Source organism: Thermobia domestica, chromosome 8, assembly GCF_964235325.1.
Source record: "Thermobia domestica chromosome 8, izTheDome1.hap1.1, whole genome shotgun sequence".
Lineage (NCBI taxonomy): Eukaryota > Metazoa > Arthropoda > Insecta > Zygentoma > Lepismatidae > Thermobia > Thermobia domestica.
Window position 1 is genome coordinate 14,351,381 of NC_137461.1, and position 13,451 is coordinate 14,364,831.

The 13,451-nt window shown below is 40.1% G+C and overlaps 1 protein-coding gene across 4 annotated transcripts in view; it reads left to right on the top strand.

Moving 5' to 3' along the window:
• Positions 1-13,451, top strand: part of LOC145692699 (protein sex-lethal-like) — a 272,232-nt gene that overhangs the window by 114,616 nt on the left and 144,165 nt on the right. The gene's annotated exons all lie outside the window — the stretch shown is intronic.

The following is a 13,451-nucleotide window of genomic DNA, read 5'->3' on the forward strand; positions in this document are numbered from 1 at the left end:
GATAGATTGGAGTGGAGATCGGTGACTCAGTGGTAGGCTTCTTACCTCTGGTGAGTGAAATCATTGTTCGATCGCTAGCCAAGGAAGTTTGTTAGCCCTTTCGGCCCTGGCGGTAACATATGTGTACATCATATTTTAAGATTAATATAATTAATCTGGAGGATTCAAAATTGCTGGGTTTTCATATCAGTATTCTTTGAACTTCTCTAAATCATTTTTCGCTATTTCTCTGGCGCTTTCATCATTTGTCAGGTAGCTACACGCATTTCTTGTAGAGTAGTTGCAGGAGCTGTCACAATGGACGAAGCTCAGCCACGTAGGCTGTTTTAGTCTTGGCGAAACAAACTATTTGCAACAAATCCTGCTCCTGCTTTAGTGATGTGTTTTGAGTTTCTAATCTTAGTAGATCACAATGATGTGTTCGATTAATACCATTTTGTATTTTATATACGTATTTCAACCCGATTGCACGCAAATTTTACGACCGTATAATTCTCTAAGTATGACACCTTCATACAAAATGAAGATTATATTTCATTTGTTAAGTCAAAAAGAATAATAATACAAAATAAAAATAAAATCGGTGAGTAAACAAAAAATCAGGGCTGAAAGGGTTAGGGACAGCATCATGTCCCTGGGTTTTCTTGGGGCACTTGTGTTTCCTCCCACTTTATCATTCTACCATTACTCTCATCATCATTCACTTGTCGTAACTTTTAAACGCGCATTGAAGCAACTGCCGCGTCGACGCTTTAAACCTCAATAGCTTAGCCTTTAAATAAGGTAGAAAGATGATTTTGATACGAAAGTATTCCTCAAAAATGCAGCTTTCCGCCGGTTTGCATTTCATGTATGTGCGGTGTACCATGGCATGGGGGAGAAGGGTAAATGTCGTGTTCGTTCAACAGGATTTTTTGGGGGGGATTTTCTCCCACTTGAGGTGCACTCATTAAAATTGGTATGTGAAGCAATGAAGTGGACGACTACACGGTAGTAGCCTGGATTTCTACTTCGTGCTTATATGGGGGAGTACGGACGGAGCAAAGTTGGACAGTTTTTGTAGTTTAAGTTTTTGATGTAAATTATATTTAATTTTACGACAAACATCAATAGCTCATCCTCTAATTACACCTTCTACGAATATGGCGGGAATTGTGCAAATGTTACTACGTTGGAATCTTTGGTCTATAAGCTTTCTAACGGTGTATGAATCAGAGCCCTGCACGGGCCGGGCGCGCCCGGTTCGGCTCGGTGCCCGGCCCGACCCGTTTCAAGTAATATCAAACTGGACCGGGCCCTAACCGGGCCAGGCACATTTCGGGCCGAACCGGGCCGGGCACATATCGGGCCGGCCAGGCTCGGCCCGGATACTCTGAAAAACGGTTCGGAAACTAATGTTGTCAGCCTATTTGTTTTTTTAATGTCCTCCACTACCTCTATTTTTGCCGTGTTTGTACGGTCTTACTGTCAGCCTATGTTAATCGTAATGTGTTTGGGAAACTGACTCTTTATTCAAGACTGCGATGTACTGGTAATACTATTACTATTACTACTTCTACTACATCTATTACTACTTCTACTATTACTACTACGACCACTGCTAATACTACCACAAGTGCTACGACTTCGCGTCCGATTGACATGTCTGGTGGTACCGAATTTACTTTCTAAGTACAGAATAAAATGGAGAAATGCTAGTTATTATGGCTGGTCTGCGTAGAATGTGAACCGATGGTTGATCTACGAGGGAGAACAGTGGCTCAGTAGAAAAAACACTCACATCTGGTGCTAGAGGTCGTCGGATCAATCCCTGCTCATGCTATGTGAGCTTTGTTGTGGACAAACATCGTGTGCATGGGAGTTTCTGGGGTGGTCCCGCTTCCTCCCACTGTTTTCTTTCCACCAATTCATCCCATCATCATCCATCCATACAGCCTGAGCCGTAGTTACCTAAAGAACGTATGATAAAGTCAAGTACTTGACCTAGTAAGTAGAATTTGGTACGCTACCATTGGACCACGGAGGGCAAAACCATAAACTGGCGTGCTCATAAGATCAGTGCAATTTGTAGTAATGTTCAATTAGCAAGGCAAATATCGAATGGTGTTACATGTTCATGTATTGTCTATAGTATGATGCTACAAATATAACAAAATATAATGATCAAATAAATCACCAAATCGTCAGGGTCGATTAGGTGTTCCTGGAACGGTGGCTCAGTGGTTGAGCGTTCACCTCTGGTGTATGGGGTCCCTAGTTTGATCCGAGCTCTCGCCAAGTGAACTTTGTGGTGGACAAACACCGTGTGGGGGATTCGCTGCATTCTCCTGTCTCCTTCCACTTTATTTATTCCACTATTTCATTTATTTCTCATCAGCATCGTCTCGTTTAGGCTAGTTGGCATAACTTGGAACCACCTACCAAGAAGAATAAACTAATGGATTGGGAAGATAGACATTCAGTCTCTGGTGAATTTGATTATGAAGTAGACATCTACCTCAACATGTCATCATGTATAAGAGAACTAGATATACTGCAGTGGTGGAAGTAACAAGAACAAACATTACCAAAATTGTGTAAATTAGCGCGTCAGTATCTCGTCATCCCTGCTTCTAGTACGTCTACTGAAAGAGCTTTTAGTACTCAAGAACGGAGAAATGCTCTAAAGCCTGAAACTGTTGACTCTGTTTCCGTTCTATTTGATGCGTACAAGGACATACAGTTAAGCGATGTTCATTGTGCACTATTGGTTTCTTAGGAAACCTTATATTTTCATTTTCTTAATATCAACTATCCGACGACGAGGAGGGATCGATCCGACGACCTCTAGCACCAGATGTGAATGCTTTACCTACTGAGCCACCATTGCCCCTCGTCAAGCAACTGTTCGCATTCTACGCAGACTGGCCATAATAATTAGTATTTCTTCGATTTTTTCTGTACTTAGAAGAAAAATGAAATGAAGTCTTTCAGTTTTACGTCCCACGGTAATGCCGCGTAGGCTAAAGGAAACGGTGATGATGAGAGATGAGTGAAATGAAGAAAGTGGGAGGAAACGGGAGAACCCCGAGAAAACCCACGCACACAGTGTTTGTCCACCACAAAGTTCACTTGGCGGGGACTGGAATCGAACCCGGGACCCCAAGCACCAGAGGTGAACGCTCTACCATTGAGCCACCGCGGCCCCCCTTTCTGTACTTACATTGTAAAGTATGTACCACCAGACATGTCAACTCTGACGCGAAGTCGTAGCAGTTGTAGTAGTAGAAGTAATAATAATAATAATAATAATAATAATAATAATAATAATAATAATAATAATAATAGCAGTAGCAGTAGTAGTAATAATAAGAGTAGTAGAAGTACAGTACTATACAGTCTTGAATAAAGAGTTAATTTCCTAAACACATTACGATTAACACAGGCTGGCAACATTAGTTTCCGATCCGTCTTTCACGGCGTTCGGGCCGAGCCGGGCCGGTCCGGCTCGGCCCGATTTGTGCCCGGCCCGGGCTGGTCGAGCCGGGCAGAGACTTCAGATCCATTCGGGTCGGGCCGGGCCGTCTTCGGGCCTGGGTTTGCAGGGCTCTGGTATGAATCTTGATTCTGTGATAATTAGGGGAATCACCAGAGACCCCAACGTGAGAGTCTACGATTTTGTTAAAATTCCTGGCGGGAGTCTAAAGGTTAACCATCCGTCTCCCTTAGGCTAAAAGATATAATCGTGGGACGTTAACCCTACAATGCATAATGGGGCAGATATGGGTCATAGGGGTCATAGTAGTAGATAATTTGTGCTTTACTACATAACGGTATGTACTTGGTAATGCATGTTGAACCAGATTGGAAACGTTCGAATCTAGTTGCAATTCCACAGTTTCCACATAGATGGCACTATTAAGCGTACCTGTACTTCTGTTACTTATTTTTTTTTTTGGACGAACACCGTGCTCGTGGGTTTTCTCGGGGTTCTCCCGTTTCCTCCCGCTTGCTTCATTCCACCATTTCACTCATCTCTCATCATCACCGTCTCCTTTAACCTAACCGGCATAACCATGGGACGTAAAACTTAAAGAATTCATTTCATTTTTCCGTTACTTATTTTTGTTTTCAATTGCAAAACCCCCTTTTTTTACAGAAAATTTTAAAAAATCATGCATTGTAGGGTTAAACTGAATTTTTTTAAAAAAAGTTTGAAATTAGATGTATCTAGTTGTCTAAAAAGCATTGAGCCTTTGGAGGTCAAAATTAAAAAAAAAAAAAAGATTTGAATATAACATTATGAAAGCATATTTCATCAATTTGTTCGGTGGCTTCCTACCATTATTTAGGCAACACCATAATCTCGACGTTTATGGAGCTTATATGGCTTCTTGTCTAAAAATTGTGATACATGGTTTTCACAAATCTCTTTAAAAAGTAATTTAACGCCATTTGGGGAGATCTACAGGGGATGAAACAAATTATGCTCTGTTGGTGCCAGCTCCGGGATATAGGGTGAATTCATTAAAACCTCCCAGCAAGTTCTTTCAACTTCTGAAGGGTTTTTAAAGATGTATTCAGTTTGGGGTGGGTGTGGAAGAAAGGGAATATGTCAATGAAAACTTGACCCACTTACCCACCACTAACCGTAATCCATGACCCACTCTGATCCACCACCGACAAAACCTATCGTCATCAACTCTGAGCCATCATCCACGTCCTGCTCTCCACTGACTAAAGGGTTTTACACTTGTAATAAAACAAGGCGGTGAAAGTATCACTAATCGGAGTTTGAATTTCTACATGTCAGTCGCTCAAGCACCGCTCTGTTACAATACAGGTAGGTCTGACCTTTACGAAATTAAATAATAAAGTGTTTGCCATGGGCCATATTACGATTAATTTCAATTTAATTACCATATGTAATTATTTCCTTGTTGAGTTACAGATACTTTTCAGTGGAAAATAGGATTAAATTTGAAAGTCTTAAATCAAGATAAAGTAGGGCAACATGAAAGAAGAAAGTGTAAATTTAGACTGCGTCTCAAAAGCCAAGTAGTAAGTGCTATTGCTATTATTACAATTACAAATATCAATATCCAATGTGTCTGAAGTTCTTTTTTCACTTAGATATATTCATTTCAGTTAAGTAAATAGAAACAAATGAAAAAGAAAGGAAAAATGGAGGCCTGGAAAGTAAAACGTAGACAAATTCACCAATGTTCAAAAGATGCTGTGTACAATGCAGCGAGCATAGTGGATCGGTGGATCAGAGTGGATCACGGTGGGTGGTGGTTCGCAGTAGGTCATGTCCTGTTGACTCAGTGACCCACTTAGCGTGGTATACGCACTCTCTCTTTTGACCAGTACCAGCCCTTTATTCTGACTTGTCGATAGTACACTATCGACTCTATTGCTGTGGCGGGGGGCAACAGCTTATGATGCACGATACCCTTCCAGTTCCACCAAACGTGTCAACGTAACATTCCTGGCCATCAATGTAGGCTTTGTCCAAGTGTGGATTATCTCGCTTCGGTCATGATTTTTTCGCCGATTGTTATCGCAGGTTTAATTCGAGTTCGTTACGTTTTAATAGAGACTTGCAGATAGAAATTCGACCGAGTAAATGTTTCTGAGTCAGATCATGTGGGAGCACCCATACATCGAGCTTTTTGTGGCCAGCTTTCTCCAAATAATTTAGCATTGTTTGATGTTTGGTTAGATCATTGGCGATGTCATGACGTCTTACATGGCGGTCTTGCTCGAGTTTTGCCAGAATATCCTCCACTTTTCCTGTGATTGGTCGCCCATTGCGAGGAGCGTATTGGACAAGGAAGTTTCCAGTAAGAAATTGACTAAATCATATTTTGGCTATCGCTTTTCATAACTTATCGTGGCTATATAAACAGCACTTTTTTTCACGGACCTTCCAAGCATTTCCACGTTTATGGAAATTCAGAAATGCAGCATAGTTTTGCAGAAATTTTATTCATCTTCACCTGCCAAATGTCATTACACCTGATTCGCTACGACTCATATATCCTTAGATTTGGGCCATTTGTACAAAAGGTTCAGTACTTTTTACACTGCCTCATATTCTTGGAGCGCGTAATTGTGCGAAACCTTTTTCTATGTACTTATCATTACAGCCAGGATTTATATGCAAAATGCATGTTTATAATAACATGCAGAAATGTATGGAAAATATTTTTTTCTTTCCGACGGGCTTGTAAGGATTCATTTGAGACGCATATGATAGTGCATATAAGTGCATATTTTGAGTGAATTTTGATGTGCATGCATTTTGTGTAAACTTTGCAGGATACTGCATATTTCTGAATTTTATTGCTGCATACTAGCATATTTCAGAGTATATCAAAAGGAAGTAGGTTATATTTAAAGTGAGCTGAATTACTCTGTAAACGCAAATGTTGAATAATAAAATAAAATGTTCACCTGACTTGAATTGCACACGGTCTTCATCGTGCAGAGAAACAATCAGATGCGTATTTCTGGAAGTAGACGCGCTTATTGCGCATACGTATCTTTCGCGAGGTTGCAAAAAATGTTCCGCTAGTTCCGCAACAGTTTAAAACCGATGGGGCTCGTGGGTAGAAGCTGTGTTGTATTATGTAGTAAACTTAAATCAAGTGAAGACAGTTGTAAACTCACTAAATCTCGATGATGCATCTGCTATTTATATGTTACAAAAATGTTTCTCTACAAGTGGCATTGAGAACAAAATTAAGTGCATACACAACTACTTCTCGAGAATACCGGCAGACAGTTGGAATGCCGTAACAATGCTTTGCTACATTCACTCTCTTTGTCGGGCGAATTATCACAGACTGTTCAGTGAAACTCGCGATGTTGCGAAACTACCGTTAGATAAACTTTGCCAAGAATTAGGCAAAAATTCCGGGCACACAACAATTTGTGACATTGCAAATATTCTTAATGATGAAAACTAAGAATTGGAAGAGGACTCAAGACAGGAAAACATTTGGTGTTTTTCACATGCATCAGTGACTTTTGCTGGTGTAGGAAGGAGCTTTTCGATCTACAAAACGTTTCTCACCGATAAACGCAGAGGGTTTATAGAAGAAAATCTAAGGAAGATCTTAATAGTTCAAACAACAGAGGTCATTAAGATGAGATATTATTGTAAGAAATTGAAATTTTATTTTCTTAATGTATATTTCAGTGCATATGTTAACATTTTTAATGCATATTTTTGATATTTTTCGTTCATATCTCCGGCTTTGTTTGAGCATAGAAATCCGGGCTCTACTTCTCACTAGTTTTACTCAATAGTAATCTACTTTAAAACCAGGAGAGTTGATTTATACCGCTTCCAGTTTGAATAAGAGAGAGTGTTAAGAGAGAAAATTGTACACTCACGGAGTTAATTGCTCACTGTGATGAGATGATATTCTACTCGCGAAGTTTGGTAGTGGTGTACCTGGCCTTGCTATCCTGACATAACTACTGCGTGTAACGGAGGATATGTAGGTTTCATTCGGGTTATTATTAAATATAATAAAGTGATATTATATTTATTGTATTTATTATTATAAATTCATTTATGAACTCCCAAATCCTCGATCTCAAAAGGTGATTAGAAAAATGGGGTAGATGTTTTACGAAGCATACAGTTGAAATTAGCGCTAGCTTGCTTCTGAGCCTACAATCCGCAACTGTATATATTCTGTACACGCACTACCACAGATTGACTATGGATATCAGCATCGGTCATTTCCTCTCTCCACAGGAACCACAACGTCCAGCATTGTCCTTCGCAATCATTTTCCATGTTTCCGTTAGTAACACTGACGGGGGTTCAAGAAATGATCTGCACAGGTCGCTGCTGTCATTTTTGTTGCCAGAGACATTCCTAATTGGTAGATGAAGGTTCTAGGTGCCTGTGACTGCCTTTCCAACTTCATTATAGTTCGCCCCTTATATATATATATATATATATATATATAATGGGTGGAGAACTTAGGAATTACAACAAAATGTATATTTTATATTTCACCTTGTAGACTTTATTAACAGTGCGCTTATCCATATGTCAAAAGTGCATAGCTTATGTACACTCATGTCCAAAATGATTGTCGCATATCTATAACTGTCTTCTTGTAAGAATATAATTTGATAATGATTTTGCAGCGTACTTTTAATGCTGATACTATGTGTATAATCGGGAAAGGTATACTGTATTTGCGCTGAATTTCATAGGAAAGGAACTATAAATACGAAAATTAGAATGAGTAAAACAAAATATTGCTAAATGGACAAAAAAGCTTTATTTTCGTTTTATTGTTCTTATTTACTGCTCTTTTGACATGAAATTTTCCACATAAATGCGTATGCCGATTATATATACACTAACATTATAAGAAATACCGGGCGAATTCGTTATCAAATTATATTCCTACAACAACATATTTATAGACATGCCACAATAATTTTGGACATGAGTGTACATATTTGCACGTCCACTGCGGCAGTTAGTACTTGGTAGGTTCACTTTTACTCTAATTACAGCCATAATACGTTTTGGCATGGTGTCGATACTCCGTACCACTATTTCAATAATAGCCGCGTCATGTTGCCATACTTTCTGACCACGCTGTTTTACTTCAGGAATATAAGTACATACTTTACTGCTGACCTTATTCTTCATAATATTCCATATCTTTTCAATTAGCTTGAGGTCTGAGCTGTTCCCTGGCCAGTCCAACCATTTGATGCCCAGCTGCTACAAATGACTCATGACGAGTTTTGAAGTATGACAGGGTGCCCCATCCTGTATAAAGATTCCATCATTTTTTGTGTACCACTTAGTTATTTGAAGAATTAGACACGTTTGTACTATTCCTTCCTCATAGTGCCCTCAACAAAATACATTGGCCCAGTGGCATGCACAGGTACACATTCCAAACCATGAGTTTCCAGGGGTGCTTCACGATTTCCTTATCGCACCAAGACAACAACTGCTCTCCAGGACGTCTTCACACAAATTGCTCTCGATCTTGCATAATTTCCACCGTCGACTCGTCGGAGAAACACACCTGCAACAAGGAAACACATGGAGTAAACTTTATTTTTTTATAAAGCAGTAATTGCAATTATTTTTAGTGATAAAGTACTGACCATGCCTGCAACAGAATGTAGTCAATGCACGGAATTCGTTCATAAAGCACGTAGAACAAAGAAACTTACCTTCGACCAATCATTGGCAGTCCAATCTTTATGCATCAAAGCCCAAGATAAGCACTTTTTCATCAGGGCCTGTGTTAGCTTAGGCTTTTTTGTTGGTCGGCTGGATCGTAAACCAGACTCGTGATGTCTCCTACGAACTGTCTTTGTACTTACATGGCAACCTGCATCATTCAAGCGATCACGAATGTTCTGAACAGTATTCTTCCGGTTACGCAAAGCAATATTCTTAAGCATTCGGTCGTTTTTCTGTCCTCTACAGTTTTATCGCTCTGCTGTTGTAACAGGATCACCTAAACATAACTGTCTTTTAATCCTTCAAACACTTTGTGGAGAACCTTACATTTCCTGGCTGTTTCACACGCTTTTAAGTTGGAACGTTTCAACATAACAGCAATTTCTTTTGTCTTACTCGGACTCAAGTCTCTTCTTTTACCCATTCCTATTGTTGTCTTATTTATCGTACAGGATACAGCAAATTAATATTATATTCACTTGGAAAACTGCGATGATTGCTCGTCCACCTAATTTAGTTCCGCAAAGCAACATCCTTTTTCATTCTTGTGAATAAACTGAACGGCACAAATCTACACATACACAAACACACACATATACACACACACGCAATGACAGCACATACACCATCAAAAGGGAAACACTTGGACGTCAACGAACACTAAGTACTACACCCGGCAAGTCACCAGAAGAGCCTCACATTCATTCAGTTAGTACAATAACTAATGGCGGATTTTCATCCAGGCGTTCGTTGCGTTCTTTGCTTGCGATTTGGCTAAATAGCCAATTCAAAAAGTTATTTAAGTACAGTTCTAAGTGTAAAACAACTTTCTGTTGGCTACACATATAAAGGTAACCAAGAAAGTTCTGTCGCTTTTTGTGAAAGTTTGTGTTCAATTGGCCCTCACACCGTAAGTTCAATGCGAATGGAGATAAGGCGAAGGTCAGTTGTTGGTGTGGGCATATCCAACATATCAACTGGTTGTGGCAGTTCAGTTACACCGTGAACTTGCGTAAGGACACAATAAACACGGGACCTTCACAGAGCGTCATAAGAGCGTGTATGCTGTACGAGTTCAAACTGTTGTCAAACGGCGCTGCAGCGGGACGGAAGATATGTCAAGCCTCTGGTGAGGGTGTCGTGACCACACGGGCAGTGCAGCGGTTGTTTAACAAGTTTAAGAACAGTGACGAAACACTCGAAAACGCACTATGTGCCGGAAGACCAACACGTGTACCAAATAAAGATCTTCAGGCAACAATTGAGGCGAACAGTGGCCAGACATGAGGAACTGGGACTACAATTCAGTGTGAGTGGAAAACTCATTCGGCTGCACCTCCATCAACTTCAGAAGCACTACAAGTTGGGTCGATGAATCCCACATGATTTGACTCCGGGCCAGAAGGCAACGCTAGGAGACACGTGTGTTTCTTTGCTGTCTCGTCTGAGAAAGGAGTCATTTCTGAGCAGGGTGTTGACATATGATGAGAAGTGTGTCCTGTACGAAACTCCACGGCCATGTCATCATTGGTTAGCATCCCATGAACCGGTTCCAAAACAGCCGAAACCAGCACTGCACCAGAAGAAACTCCTCCTGTATGTTTGGTGGACTGCTCGCTGCATCGTGCATCGGGAACTGCTACCAGCTGTCAGGGAATCAATACAAGTGTGTACTGTCAGCAGTTGAGCCGTGTTCAAGAAAAACTCAAAACTCTGGAGCCAGCACTTCTGAATCGCAAAGGGGTCCTCCTGTTACAGGACAACGCTAAGCCCCATGTGGCTAGGATCACCCGGGACACCATTCTGCGCCTTGGATGGGAAACACTATTGCATCCACGATACTACCCGGATATTGCACCGTCCGATTATCACCTGTTCCATTCCTTGGACAACCACCTTAGAGGACTTTAGTTCAAATCCCTAGTAGAGGTGCAAAATGCACTTGATACCTTCTTCGTTTCACGGTCCATCAATTTCTACCGCGATGGAATCAATGGCCTTCCAGAACGATGGCAGAGGGTCGTCGATGCTGATGGGGACTATCTTAGGTGACATATCGATGCTCGAAGGTGGTGGGTGATAAAGCGACAGAACTTTCGTGGTTACCTTTACAGAAGCAACGGACGCTTGCATGAAAAGCTGCCCTTATGCTTTGTGGCGTAGCCTGTGGCTTTAATAACTGCCATAGATTGCCGCTGCATAGAATTGACAAATGTAGTACACTTAGCAGGGCTGATCTTGGCCCATTCTTCCATCACCCACCGTTTTAAGTCTTCCTTTGAAGAAACGTTTCTATTGTGAACCGTAGGTTTCAGATAAGTCTGTAAATGTTCTATAGATTTATGATCAGGGAATTGGGGAGTGGTGTGCAATTATTTGGGTTCATTCCAAAATTAACCACTATCTATTTATACGTGCCGTATGTTTGGGATCGTGATCGTGTTGGTACTTTTAAGTTGGTAGCACGCCGAACGTTTTTGCACTTTGTTTAACATTGTTTCGAAGAATATCAAAGAATAGCAAGATACGTAACCGTATCTGTTGTATCAAACTGAATTTTACCAACTCCTTTTGCCGATATACACCCCCAAAGCATAGTAGAACCACCTCTACATTTTACGGTGGGTATTGTATTGACAACATTGTTGTTCAAATTAGGTTTTCCCCCACCTTGTGTACTCCATCGGATAAAAGGTGCCGTGCAGCTTCTCACGATGCAAATTTCACACGGTGCTCATTACGGAGCAATTTCACACGGTCCTGTTTCTCGAATTAATCATTCTGCAGGTGTCGTGCATTTTCACACGATCCACCTGTCAATCATCTCATTCATCCTGAATACGCTTTCACTATAGAAGGAGGAATGATATAGAACAAATGTGAACTAAGTAAGAGCAGAAAAAGACCAAGACCAAACATAATAATATTAGAAAAGGGGAGCTTAGAAGTGTTTCACTTCCATAAAAAGAATAATAAAGGAAATAACAGGAAATTAAAATAAGAAAGAACAAGACAAAGAACAAAATATGAACACACAGATATTATAGTAAAGAAGAGAAAAAATAATAACATAATGAATGTTAAATTGAAATAAATAAGAACAGAAAAAATAATCAAAAAACAAAATAATTAGAAACAGAAGATGGAATAATCACAAATTAAAATAAATAAAGAATAAAATAAGCTGCACATCATAGAATTCAGTCAGGAAGTTTAAAAATCAAATAAAAATATGCCCGCTTCAGAGCATAAACTAACGTTGTGATTCGTGAAACACCTCAGCTCCATACTCCAAGGCGGTTCTAAGAAGAACCTCGTCATCTTGTTATTTTCCGAGCAAATAGCACGTCGTTATGGTGGAACTTTCATACTTCTGTACATCGTCAATCCATTTTGTACAATTCATAGCTCACTATTCCAGCTTTTGGAGAAAACTAACGCTTCTCAAGCATTTTAAAAGTCTCCACCATTTCCTAGTTCCTCCAGGACTAATTGCAATCGTCCGCCAAGACGGATGTAAGTGGATTTTATTTTGCAAACTGAAGTTGTAACGTGCGGTTCTTACGACTTATGAATGGCCTCTTTCGAGGTATTCGACCATGGCAGCCGTATTTGTGTAGCACTCGACAATTCGTCCCAGTACTTCCTTTCTTGCCTGTAGCATATTCTATTATCTTTTGGAGTACTTAGTCGGGAATTTGTCGTCACCTGTCGCACAGTCACTCTCTCGGCCTTTTTACTTAATTCATATTTTTCGAATTTCTTGGCTTATTTCTCACTGAACCAATATAATTCAACTTATTACATATTGAACTGTTGTGTGCTTTGTTCTATTAAGTGTCCCACTTTTCTTAACGACCACTCCCTTAATGCTAACTTTACGATGGGTTTGACTTTCTCTTCGAGGTATTTATTCTTCTCGTTTTGGAAAGGTTTATCTACCTGTCTACACCACGTTTTACACCAGCACTTAAGAACCTGCCATACTAAAAATAATACAAAATTTGCCATTTTTCTTTTGCTTGTTTTGTTCGTAAAGTCACATTGCCACGTTAAATGAATCTTGTAGCTGAAAAAAAAAAAAAACTTGCAACCCGATCTTTCTATTTACTCTTTACATGTTACAACTTTCTTGAAAGCAAAAAAGGTTTCTCCACACATGCAGCACTGCACTCTAGTGGACAAACAGTGAACCTCCTCATTAAAAACGTGTATTTTGGCGCACTTC